Genomic DNA, 10907 nt, shown 5'->3' on the forward strand with positions numbered 1-10907 from the left:
GTTTCTAGAGTGTTCTCCTCCTTGCCATGAGTTTCCTACATTTCCTATCAGTTTTGGGGCTTTCTAGAAGCCCTATCCCTAATCCCTACATTGGTGCCGCACCCTAGCTTCTAGAAATCTGATTTCCTTGCCTTGCAAGGCTTTCTAGAAGCCTTATCCACCTTATCCCTATCCAGCCGCACCTAGGAGCCTTTTTCCTTGCAAAATCTGATTGTTTAGACCTATTTCCTTGTGGATTTGGGTTATCCAAGTCCATATCTGATTACCCTAGGGTTTTAAGTGCCTATATATACTCCTATTAACCCCTAAATCAGATCATCATTCACCACAATTCACAATTCACTCCAGATATTCGTCCAAACTCTCTCCACATCTTTACCGCACCATTCCCTTCCCCTAAACACTACTACATCCCTCCATAACCATGCATCCATACACCTAAGGTCCTAAACCTGTCCCTAGACCCTTGCCGCACCAAGGAGGAGGAGAAGGAAGCTCGGAAGTTCATGCAATTCAAGTTCGCGTCGCTGGAATTTCTAGGTGTTTCTTTTCCTTTGATTTCAATGTTTAAATTCAATTCTCTTTGTTTTGTGCGTATGAGGAACTAAACCTCCCCTTGGCTAGGGGGGATTCGAAATACATGTTTATGCTTGCGTTATGATTTGATTACTTCTAATTGCGTTTCATAAGTTGTGAATTCAATTTACTTATCTATGTGAATTACATTGATTTGTGTGTGTTGGTTGAGAGTGCACACTTAATTATCATGCATGAATTGAATGCTAGGATATAAGGAAATTTCACCTAATCGTTATGGAATTATATTCACAAGTAGTAAAAGTTGATGATCTCAATCGCGTTAAGTAAATTCTTGGCATAAGTTTCATGCAATCATAGTAACAAGTGCTTCGTCAATGCTTATGGTTTTCATAGAACTTAATGATTCTTGCTTGTATCTCTATTATGCAATCATGTAGGGGACTTGTGGGGAATGTTTGGGTTGTCGTATGCAATCATCCAATTCAATAACGTTAGGAAAATCTGAGGGTTAATTTAAGCGGACCTAATTAACTTGGGGCATTGAGAATTCATGGTTTATTGAAAAGCAATTGGAAATCGTTTTGTATGCAAGTATAACATGTGTGGAGATGAACCCCTTAGCTAGCCTTCCATTCACCCATTTAAATCGAATTCGTTTTTACAATCTGTTTTAATTTACAAAGTTTGTTTTGTTTTAAATTCGTCCAAAACCAATCCCCCTTTGTTTTAAAGTGTCAAATTAGTTAGTAAGTGTTTTACTTTGTGTTTTTAAGTGTTTTGATTCAAGTTAAAACCCAAATTCGTCTAATTTGGTGCTTAGTGTCCAAAACTGCCCAGATTGTGTTTTTAAGGCAGTTTTGAGTGTTTTGGTGCTGTTTTGAGTCTTTTGGTTTGTTTTGGTGTTTTAAAGTTTAGTTTTGCATTCTTTGAGTCTAGTTTAGTGTTTTAAACTTGTTTTTACATATTTGAGTCAGTTTTCAAGTGATTTTGCAATCCCTCCTAATCCCCGGTTTAGAACGATCCCTACTTACATATTTTGCTACAATTGATAAAAAGAGGGTTAATTTGAGTTTCAACATAATTTTCACATCAAATTTTGGCGCCGTTGCCGGGGATTAGCAACTTTGCTAATCCCTTGGATTGTTATTTTCGTTTTTCTTATTAGATCAGATTCTTATGTTATTTTGTTTCTTGTTTTAGGTACTTGTTTATGACTCGGAGTTCTAATCCGGTTCAAGAACATATTTTAGACTTTGACGACGATTTTGAGCGTGAGTTGAGACGAAAGAGGAAGAACCCGGAACCTAGTGAATCAAGTGCAAGTTCCGAGTCCGTTTCTGAAGTTGAAGAGGAAGTGGAAGACATGGCAGCGGACAACCGAACGATCAAGGAGCTTTCCGCTTCGAGATTGGATAATGCCGCACCTCTATGTATCTAGTACCCTAGGGCGGCTCAGGACAAAACTGCCGAGTTCGAATTGAAGTCAAGCTTGTTACATCACATTCCGAAGTACCATGGGCTGTCCATGGAAGATCCAAACAAGCACTTGAAGGAGTTTGAAGTCGTTTGCTCAAGCATGACTCCGGTAAACGTGGACGGGAGTATATTGAAGATGAAGGCTTTCCCCTTTTCTCTTATGGAAAAGGCGAAAGATTGGTTATATGAATTAGCTCCCGGAACAGTCACATCTTGGGAGAGCATGAAACGGGCTTTCTTAGAGAAGTTTTTTCCAACCTCTCGAGTCATTCTCCTACGAAAAAGGATAAGTGGAATTCAACAAGAAGAAGGTGAGTCTTTTCCTACATACTATGAACGTTTTAAATCTCTTGTTGCTTCTTGTCCACAGCATCAAATGAAAGAGGAGCTTCTTCTGCAATACTTCTACGAGGGACTTCTACCAATCGAACGACAAATGCTAGATGCCTCGGCGGGAGTAGCATTGGTGGACAAGACCCCCACGGCAGCAAAGACTTTGATTGCCAATCGAGCGTTGAACGCTCAACAATACGAAGGTGTTGGACAAAGAGGCACCACACGGCAACACCAAGTGAATGAGGTAAGTGCCATAACCGAACTTCAAAATCAAATGGCTAACCTTACTACTTTGCTTTCTCAGGTTGTGGAAGGGCCAAAAGTTCAAAATGTAAGTGCGTGTGGCGTATGTTCCATGCAAGGACACCCTACGGACAAATGCCCACAACTGATTGAGAACGGAGGGTGGGAGACCCTCAATGCCGTGGGTTTTGGGCAGCAATACCAACAAAGAAATGATCCCTTTTCTAACACCTACAATCCCGGTTGGCGTGATCATCCAAATTTCAAATGGCGAGAATCCCAACAAGGCCAACAACAAAGCACATTTAGGCAACAACCCCCGGGTTTCTATCAAAAGCCATTTGCACCAACTCAACCCCAAGCACAACCCACCCAAAAATCAGGTTCGTCTATTGATAATGATCAAATTTTTAATTTACTAACTTCTATGGCGCAGGGAATGCAAAATAGGGACAAAAAGGTGGACGAGTTGGAGAAACAAGTAGGGCAAATTGCCGAGTTCATGGGGCAGTTTCGAGAGCAAGGAAGATTGCCTAGCTCAACCATTGCAAATCCGAAAGGAGGCTTTGAATCCGCCAAGGCAATCATGTTAAGAAGTGGGAAACAAGTAGGAACAACCCCACCACCATCCAAATCAGCCCCAAACAAGGTGGAGGAAGTGATAATTGAAGAGGAGGAACAAGGGTTAGCCACGGCAAGGAAAGATGTTCCTTTGCCGCAAGTCTCCATGGCTCCTAAGCCATCCAATCTGCCAAATAAAGGTACAATTGTGTCCAATTCCATTCCTACTAATGATTTTCCTTTGAATGTCCCATTTCCTAGTAGGTTCAAGCAAACAAAGAAAGAAGAAGCTGAAAAGGACATTCTAGAGACGTTCCGGAAAGTGCAAGTCAATATACCTCTCCTTGACGCAATTAAGCAAGTACCTAGGTACGCCAAGTTTTTGAAGGAACTATGTACAACAAGAAAGAGAATTTCAAACAAAGAGGTTGTCCAGGTAAGTGAGAATGTTTCCGCTGTTTTGCAAAGAAAATTACCTCCTAAATGCAAAGATCCGGGAAGTTTTACAATTCCATGTGTTATAGGCAATACTAAATTTGAACATGCTATGTTAGATCTAGGAGCTTCATTTAATGTCATGCCATACTCAATATATGCATCCATGAACTTAGGAGAGCTTAAAAACGATGGTGTTATAATTCAATTAGCCGATCGTTCTAATGCATATCCGAAAGGAGTTTTGGAAGATGTGTTGGTGCATGTGGATAACTTGATATTTCCAGCGGATTTCTACGTTTTAGAGATGGAGGACTCACCAAATGTCACCCCATTGCCGATTCTACTTGGGAGGCCTTTCATGAAAACAGCACGCACCAAGATCGATGTGTTCAAAGGGACGTTGACAATGGAATTTGATGGGGAGATTATTAACTTTAACATTTCTGAAGCTATGAAATTTCCTAAAGATGATCATTCTTGTTTTTCTATTGATATATTGGATGAATTGGCGCAGGATTATCTTGATATGTTGGAGGACGATCCACTCAAAACGACAATTGCACAAGGACTTGGCACAGAACCCAACATGGCCGTACCAAAGGATGAACATGCCGAGCTTGTGGCTGCCTTGGAATCATTGCCAAAACATCATGGTAAGCTTTCTAACCCAATTCCAATTCCCGTTTCCACTAATACGTTGTTACCTTCTGTGATTCAGGCCCTCGTTCTTGAGCTTAAACCGTTGCCGGACCATTTAAAGTATGCATTCTTGGGAGAGGAAGAGACGTTGCCCATCATTGTCTCTTCATCACTCACGGCATTAGAGGAAGAAAAGTTGATTCGGGTGTTGAAAGAGCACAAAACAGCCATCGGATGGACATTGGCCGATATTAAGGGAATTAGCCCTACAACATGCATGCATCGCATATTTCTAGAGGAGGGGGCTAAACCAACTCGAGAGGCTCAACGCCGGCTCAACCCTCCGATGATGGAAGTCGTGAAAAAAGAGATTATAAAGCTTCTCGACTGTGGAGTGATCTATCCAATCTCGGATAGCCGTTGGGTCTCACCGGTTCAAGTTGTCCCAAAGAAGTCCGGAGTCACTGTGGTGAAGAATGCCGAGGATGAGCTTGTGCCAACCCGTATTCAAACAGGTTGGAGAGTATGCATTGACTATAGGAAGCTCAACAACACCACAAGGAATGACCACTTTCCACTACCATTCATCGATCAAATGCTAGAAAGGTTAGCCGGTCATTCTTTTTATTGTTTTCTTGACGGTTATTTGGGATATAATCAAATTGTCATAGCTCCGGAAGACCAAGAAAAGACCACCTTCACGTGCCCATTTGGTACTTTTGCTTACCGCCGCATGCCATTCGGTTTATGCAATGCACCGGCCACGTTCCAAAGATGCATGGTAAGTATCTTTTCCGATTTTATTGAGAAGATTATTGAGGTATTCATGGATGATTTTAGTGTCTTTGGCGATTCGTTTGATGGTTGCTTGGCAAATCTCACATTAATCTTAAAACGATGCATGGAAACTAACCTTGTTTTAAATTGGGAAAAGTGTCACTTTATGGTAAAACAAGGCATAGTTTTAGGGCATATTGTTTCTGCAAGGGGAATTGAGGTTGATAAATCGAAAATAGATCTTGTACGCTACTTACCCTCTCCGACTTCGGTTAGAGAGGTTCGTTCGTTTTTGCGACATGCAGGATTTTATAGGCGATTCATCAAGGACTTTTCAAAGATTTCCACACCCCTATGCCGACTTCTCCAAAAGGATGTGACCTTCGACTTCAACGAGGAATGTGAAAAGGCGTTCAAACACCTCAAAAAGATGCTAACTTCGGCCCCCATCATTCGGCCACCAGATTGGAGCATTCCCTTCGAGCTTATGTGCGATGCATCCGATTATGCTCTAGGCGCTGTTTTGGGACAAAGGAAGGACAAACAGCCACACGTCATATATTATGCCTCTCGGACCTTGAACGATGCTCAATTGAACTACTCCACAACGGAAAAAGAACTCCTTGCCGTTGTTTTTGCTTTAGATAAGTTTCGTTCTTATTTACTTGGTACTAAAGTAATAATTTACACTGATCATGCAGCGTTGAAGTACTTGCTCACGAAGAAGGAGGCTAAACCAAGGCTTATTCGATGGATGCTTCTTCTCCAAGAGTTCGATATCGAAATCCGAGACAAGAAAGGAAGTGAGAACGTTGTGGCTGATCACTTGAGCCGTTTGGTGCATGAAGAAGATGTCATACCTATTCCAGAGACATTCCCGGATAAGCAATTGATGTCCCTACAGGTTAGTGAGCCTTGGTATGCCGATTTAGTGAACTTTTTAGTGTCAAAACGTTTTCCAAGTGAGTTCACTAGGCACCAACGTGATAAACTTAGGCATGATGCACGGTTTTTTGTGTGGGATGATCCGTACTTATGGAAATTTTGCCCCGATCAGATTATACGTCGTTGTGTGCATGATTCTGAATGTCATTCAATTTTGAGTTTTTGTCACACATATGCATGTGGAGGGCACTTTGGCACACAACGCACAGCCCTCAAGGTGTTACAATGTGGATTCTATTGGCCTAGCATTTTTAAAGATGCTAAAACTTTTTGCTTAACGTGTGATAAATGCCAACGAATGGGTGGTATTAGTGCAAAGGACCAAATGCAGCAGGTTTCTATACTAAATGTTGAAATTTTTGATGTTTGGGGTATTGATTTTATGGGTCCCTTCCCTTCATCGTATGGTTTCATGTATATTTTGCTTGCGGTTGATTATGTGTCGAAATGGGTGGAAGCCAAGGCCACCCGGACTAATGATTCTAAAGTGGTTGCAGATTTTATTAGAACTAACATTTTTGCAAGGTTTGGAATGCCACGAGTGATCATTAGTGATGGAGGGTCACATTTTTGCAATCGGACCATTGAAGCGTTATTGAGGAAATACAGTGTCACCCATAAGGTTTCTACACCTTACCATCCTCAAACAAATGGCCAAGCCGAGGTTTCCAACCGAGAGATCAAGCAAATACTTGAGAAGACCGTTGGGCCAACACGGAAGGATTGGAGCTTACGGTTAGATGATGCACTTTGGGCGTATCGTACGGCGTACAAAACCCCCATTGGGATGTCCCCCTTCCGACTTGTCTATGGCAAGGCGTGCCATCTTCCCGTTGAATTGGAGCACAAAGCACTTTGGGCCATCAAGAAGTTTAACATGAACCTCGATGAAGCGGGAAGTCAAAGGAGATTGCAATTGAATGAGCTTGATGAGATACGGCACGAGGCATACGATAATGCAAGCATTTACAAGCAAAAGACCAAAGCTTTCCATGACAACATGATCCGTGGGAAATCATTCTCAATTGGGCAGAAAGTGCTATTGTTCAATTCCCGTTTACGTTTGTTTCCCGGTAAGTTACGTTCTAAGTGGATTGGACCGTTTGTTATTACTAATGTTTTTGTTCATGGTGCAGTCCAAATCCAAAGCTTGAAAACGGGACAAGAATTCAAGGTGAACGGGCATCGTTTGAAGCCCTATTATGACACCTTTGTGGAGCATGCCGTGGATGACATACCCTTGGATGCCGTGGGCCCTAGTAAGGAGTGAATGAGGTCTTCGTCCGGCTGTACGACGTTAAAGCAAGCGCTACTTGGGAGGCAACCCATGCATTCAACAAAGGAGGACATAGAGAGCACTCCAATTCCAGATTTGCGTTCCTAAACTCTTCTCTTTGTTGTTAAATTCGTTTCTGCTATGTTAGGTTGTTTAGAGGTTGTTTTGTTTGTTTGTTTGTTATTTGTGTGAGTCTATGCTTGAAACATTGAGGACAATGTTTGATTTAAGTGTGGGGGGGTAACCAAAGTGTTTTGATGCAAATTCGTAGGGTTTATCACTCATAATTTCAAATGTTGTTTCTTGCTGTTTTTAAGCCTTTTTAAGTTGTTTTGGTGTGTTTTAATGTGTTTTGAGTCAAAAATCCAAAAATCCCATAAAAATTTGAAAATTTTGTTTTAAAAAAACCCAAAAAGAGTCGTTTTTGTGTGTTTGTTTGTGTCTTAGGATACCTTCCAACACAATGATGAGGATTCGGTTTGTAATTGCATGACGGTTAAAGAGAGTTATAAACATGGATAAAAGTTTGATTCACTCTTTGGTTTATGCTTGGTTGTGGTTATAACTTATGAATTCACATGTAATCATAAAGAAAAAATCCGTTTTTGTAACATGCTTGAAGGAAGTAACTCAACCTAACGCTACAACCTTGTGAGACTTGAGCCTAAACGTTTATTTGGAGAGTTAAAATCTGTGCATTCTTTGTTTTCTAAAGTCGTTGCATGATCTCATTATTCTTTGCTTGGTTGCTACTTAGAAGGCGTTTCATCACTTAGAACCAAACACTAGAACTCATGCCCATTTCATTCAAAACATGTCATTGATTTGCATAACACATATTCAAGATTAAGTTGTGTAGTGTCCACCATAGCCTAGAAGCCGTATATCCCTATTCCATAATGTTTTGTAGGTGTTAACCCCGTTGAGCCTCGTTTAGCCTATTTCCCTTGTCAACCGCATTATCCTCACCTAGCCTAGATTAGGACCATCCACACCCTTGTTCTTAAAACGTAGTAAAGCATAACGTAAGAAGAATTCCTTTTGATCAATGTGTGCGGGAAACAAGTGTGGGGGAAGGATTAGTGATATAGGGATGTGCCAAAGTCTTGAATGAGGCACGGCAAAGAAGAGGAAAAATGAGAAAAGAAAGAAAAAAAATCGTGAAAAATAGAAAGAAAAAAGAAAAGTGTGAAAAACATGCAAAATAGTTGATGAGCATGTGAAAAAGAGTTCCAAAGTGTTGTTTGTTGAAGAAAGGGTCCAAAGAGTTGCATTCGGCCCTAATTGATTGTTTGAGTCTTCCCTTCTGTTTTGAATTTGATTTCGGCATGCTAAAGTGAATTCTAAGTTTCGATTTCCATACTTTGCTTACTATTGTTTTAAAGAACGTTTGTTTTCCATATCCGTTTTTGTTAGCCAATACCTTAAGCCCCGTTACAACCCTTGACTTTAATCTTGAGTGTTGTGTATTTCAATTTGTGGAGTTTGAAATTGGTATGAGCATATGGTGTCATTGGTTCTCGCATCTAAGTAGTAGCATTCCATTCATGAGATCATATTTATAAACATGTTATTAACTCCGGAAATTGCTTTCTTTGTTATACATATATGTGAGCATTCGTTTTTATTTTTACATCAATCTTCTCACATATAACTAGTGTAGGGTGTGTAGTTAGAAAATCTGAGTGAAAATAGAGTGCATATCTAGTAAGGAATTGAGGGATTCTCTAAGGCATGTTACTACATTCAAAACATTGTTTTAATTGGTTAAATGTGAACTAGTAAGTAGTGACTATGATTAAGTATGGGCTTAAGTGTAAAGATGGTTAAAATCTGTGGGAATGATGATTTTTAACATGTCATGTGCATTGGAAATCCCTGAGGCGATTGTTGGAAGGTTTAGGTTGTTTTACTTGTTTTATTTCGTTTTGTTCTTTTGTTTCGTTTTGTTTTTGCTCGAGGACTAGCAAAAGCTAAGTGTGGGGGAATTTGATAGGAGCATATTTATGCGCCTTAGTTTAGCTTGTTCTTGTGCATTTATAGTGTTTTTCCTTAGTAAAGTAGTCTTTTAAGCTAGTTTTATGTGTTTTCAGGTTCTAAGGGCAAAGTATGCAAAAGGATGCATTTTGGAGCCTTTTGGAGCAAAGTTGAGCTTGGAATGAATGTCATATGCTTGGAGCCAAAAGGATGGACGAAATTGAAGATTTGAAGATGATGTTTCCTACTTGAACAAGGTTTCCTAGTCGAAGTAGGAAAGCGCCTAAGTGAAGATGGAATCCTAGTTGAATTAGGATTCCTAGTCAAAATGGGTTTCCTAGTTGAATTGGGATTCCTAGAAGATGAAGATTCCTACTCAAACAAGGTTTCCTACTTGAAGTAGGAAAGTTAAATCCAAATGGCATCAAGTTTCAGCAACAAAGAAGTTTTCCAAGTCCAAGAAGGAAAAGGAATCCAAGATGAAGAAGGAGAAGAATTCCAAGTCAAGGGAGGATTTTCACATGTTTTCCTAATGCTAGAAGGACTCCTAAGTGTTGTAGAACACAAATGAGAAGTTTCTAGAGTGTTCTCCTCCTTGCCGTGAGTTTCCTACATTTCCTATCAGTTTTGGGGCTTTCTAGAAGCCCTATCCCTAATCCCTACATTGGTGCCGCACCCTAGCTTCTAGAAATCTGATTTCCTTGCCTTGCAAGGCTTTCTAGAAGCCTTATCCACCTTATCCCTATCCAGCCGCACCTAGGAGCCTTTTTCCTTGCAAAATCTGATTGTTTAGACCTATTTCCTTGTGGATTTGGGTTATCCAAGTCCATATCTGATTACCCTAGGGTTTTAAGTGCCTATATATACTCCTATTAACCCCTAAATCAGATCATCACTCACCACAATTCACAATTCACTCCAGAAATTCGTCCAAACTCTCTCCACATCTTTGCCGCACCATTCCCTTCCCCTAAACACTACTACATCCCTCCATAACCATGCATCCATACACCTAAGGTCCTAAACCTGTCCCTAGACCCTTGCCGCACCAAGGAGGGGGAGAAGGAAGCTCGGAAGTTCATGCAATTCAAGTTCGTGTCGCTGGAATTTCTAGGTGTTTCTTTTCCTTTGATTTCAATGTTTAAATTCAATTCTCTTTGTTTTGTGCGTATGAGGAACTAAACCTCCCCTTGGCTAGGGGGGGATTCGAAATACATGTTTATGCTTGCGTTATGATTTGATTACTTCTAATTGCGTTTCATAAGTTGTGAATTCAATTTACTTATCTATGTGAATTACATTGATTTGTGTGTGTTGGTTGAGAGTGCACACTTAATTATCATGCATGAATTGAATGCTAGGATATAAGGAAATTTCACCTAATCGTTATGGAATTATATTCACAAGTAGTAAAGGTTAATGATCTCAATCGCGTTAAGTAAATTCTTGGCATAAGTTTCATGCAATCATAGTAACAAGTGCTTCGTCAATGCTTATGGTTTTCATAGAACTTAATGATTCTTGCTTGTATCTCTATTATGCAATCATGTAGGGGACTTGTGGGGAATGTTTGGGTTGTCGTATGCAATCATCCAATTCAATAACGTTAGGAAAATCTGAGGGTTAATTTAAGCGGACCTAATTAACTTGGGGCATTGAGAATTCATGGTTTATTGAAAAGCAATTGGAAATCGTTTTG

The 10907-nt window shown here is 40.3% G+C and overlaps 1 long non-coding RNA gene across 1 annotated transcript; it reads left to right on the plus strand.

The window, feature by feature from the left end:
• Positions 1-392: 392 nt before the first annotated feature.
• Positions 393-10472, plus strand: LOC126595780 (uncharacterized). The gene is made up of 2 exons (XR_007613682.1): positions 393-540; positions 10323-10472. It is a non-coding gene; the product is annotated as an uncharacterized LOC126595780 (long non-coding RNA).
• Positions 10473-10907: the final 435 nt, after the last annotated feature.

The sequence above is a fragment of the Malus sylvestris genome, chromosome 13 (genome assembly GCF_916048215.2).
Source record: "Malus sylvestris chromosome 13, drMalSylv7.2, whole genome shotgun sequence".
Lineage (NCBI taxonomy): Eukaryota > Viridiplantae > Streptophyta > Magnoliopsida > Rosales > Rosaceae > Malus > Malus sylvestris.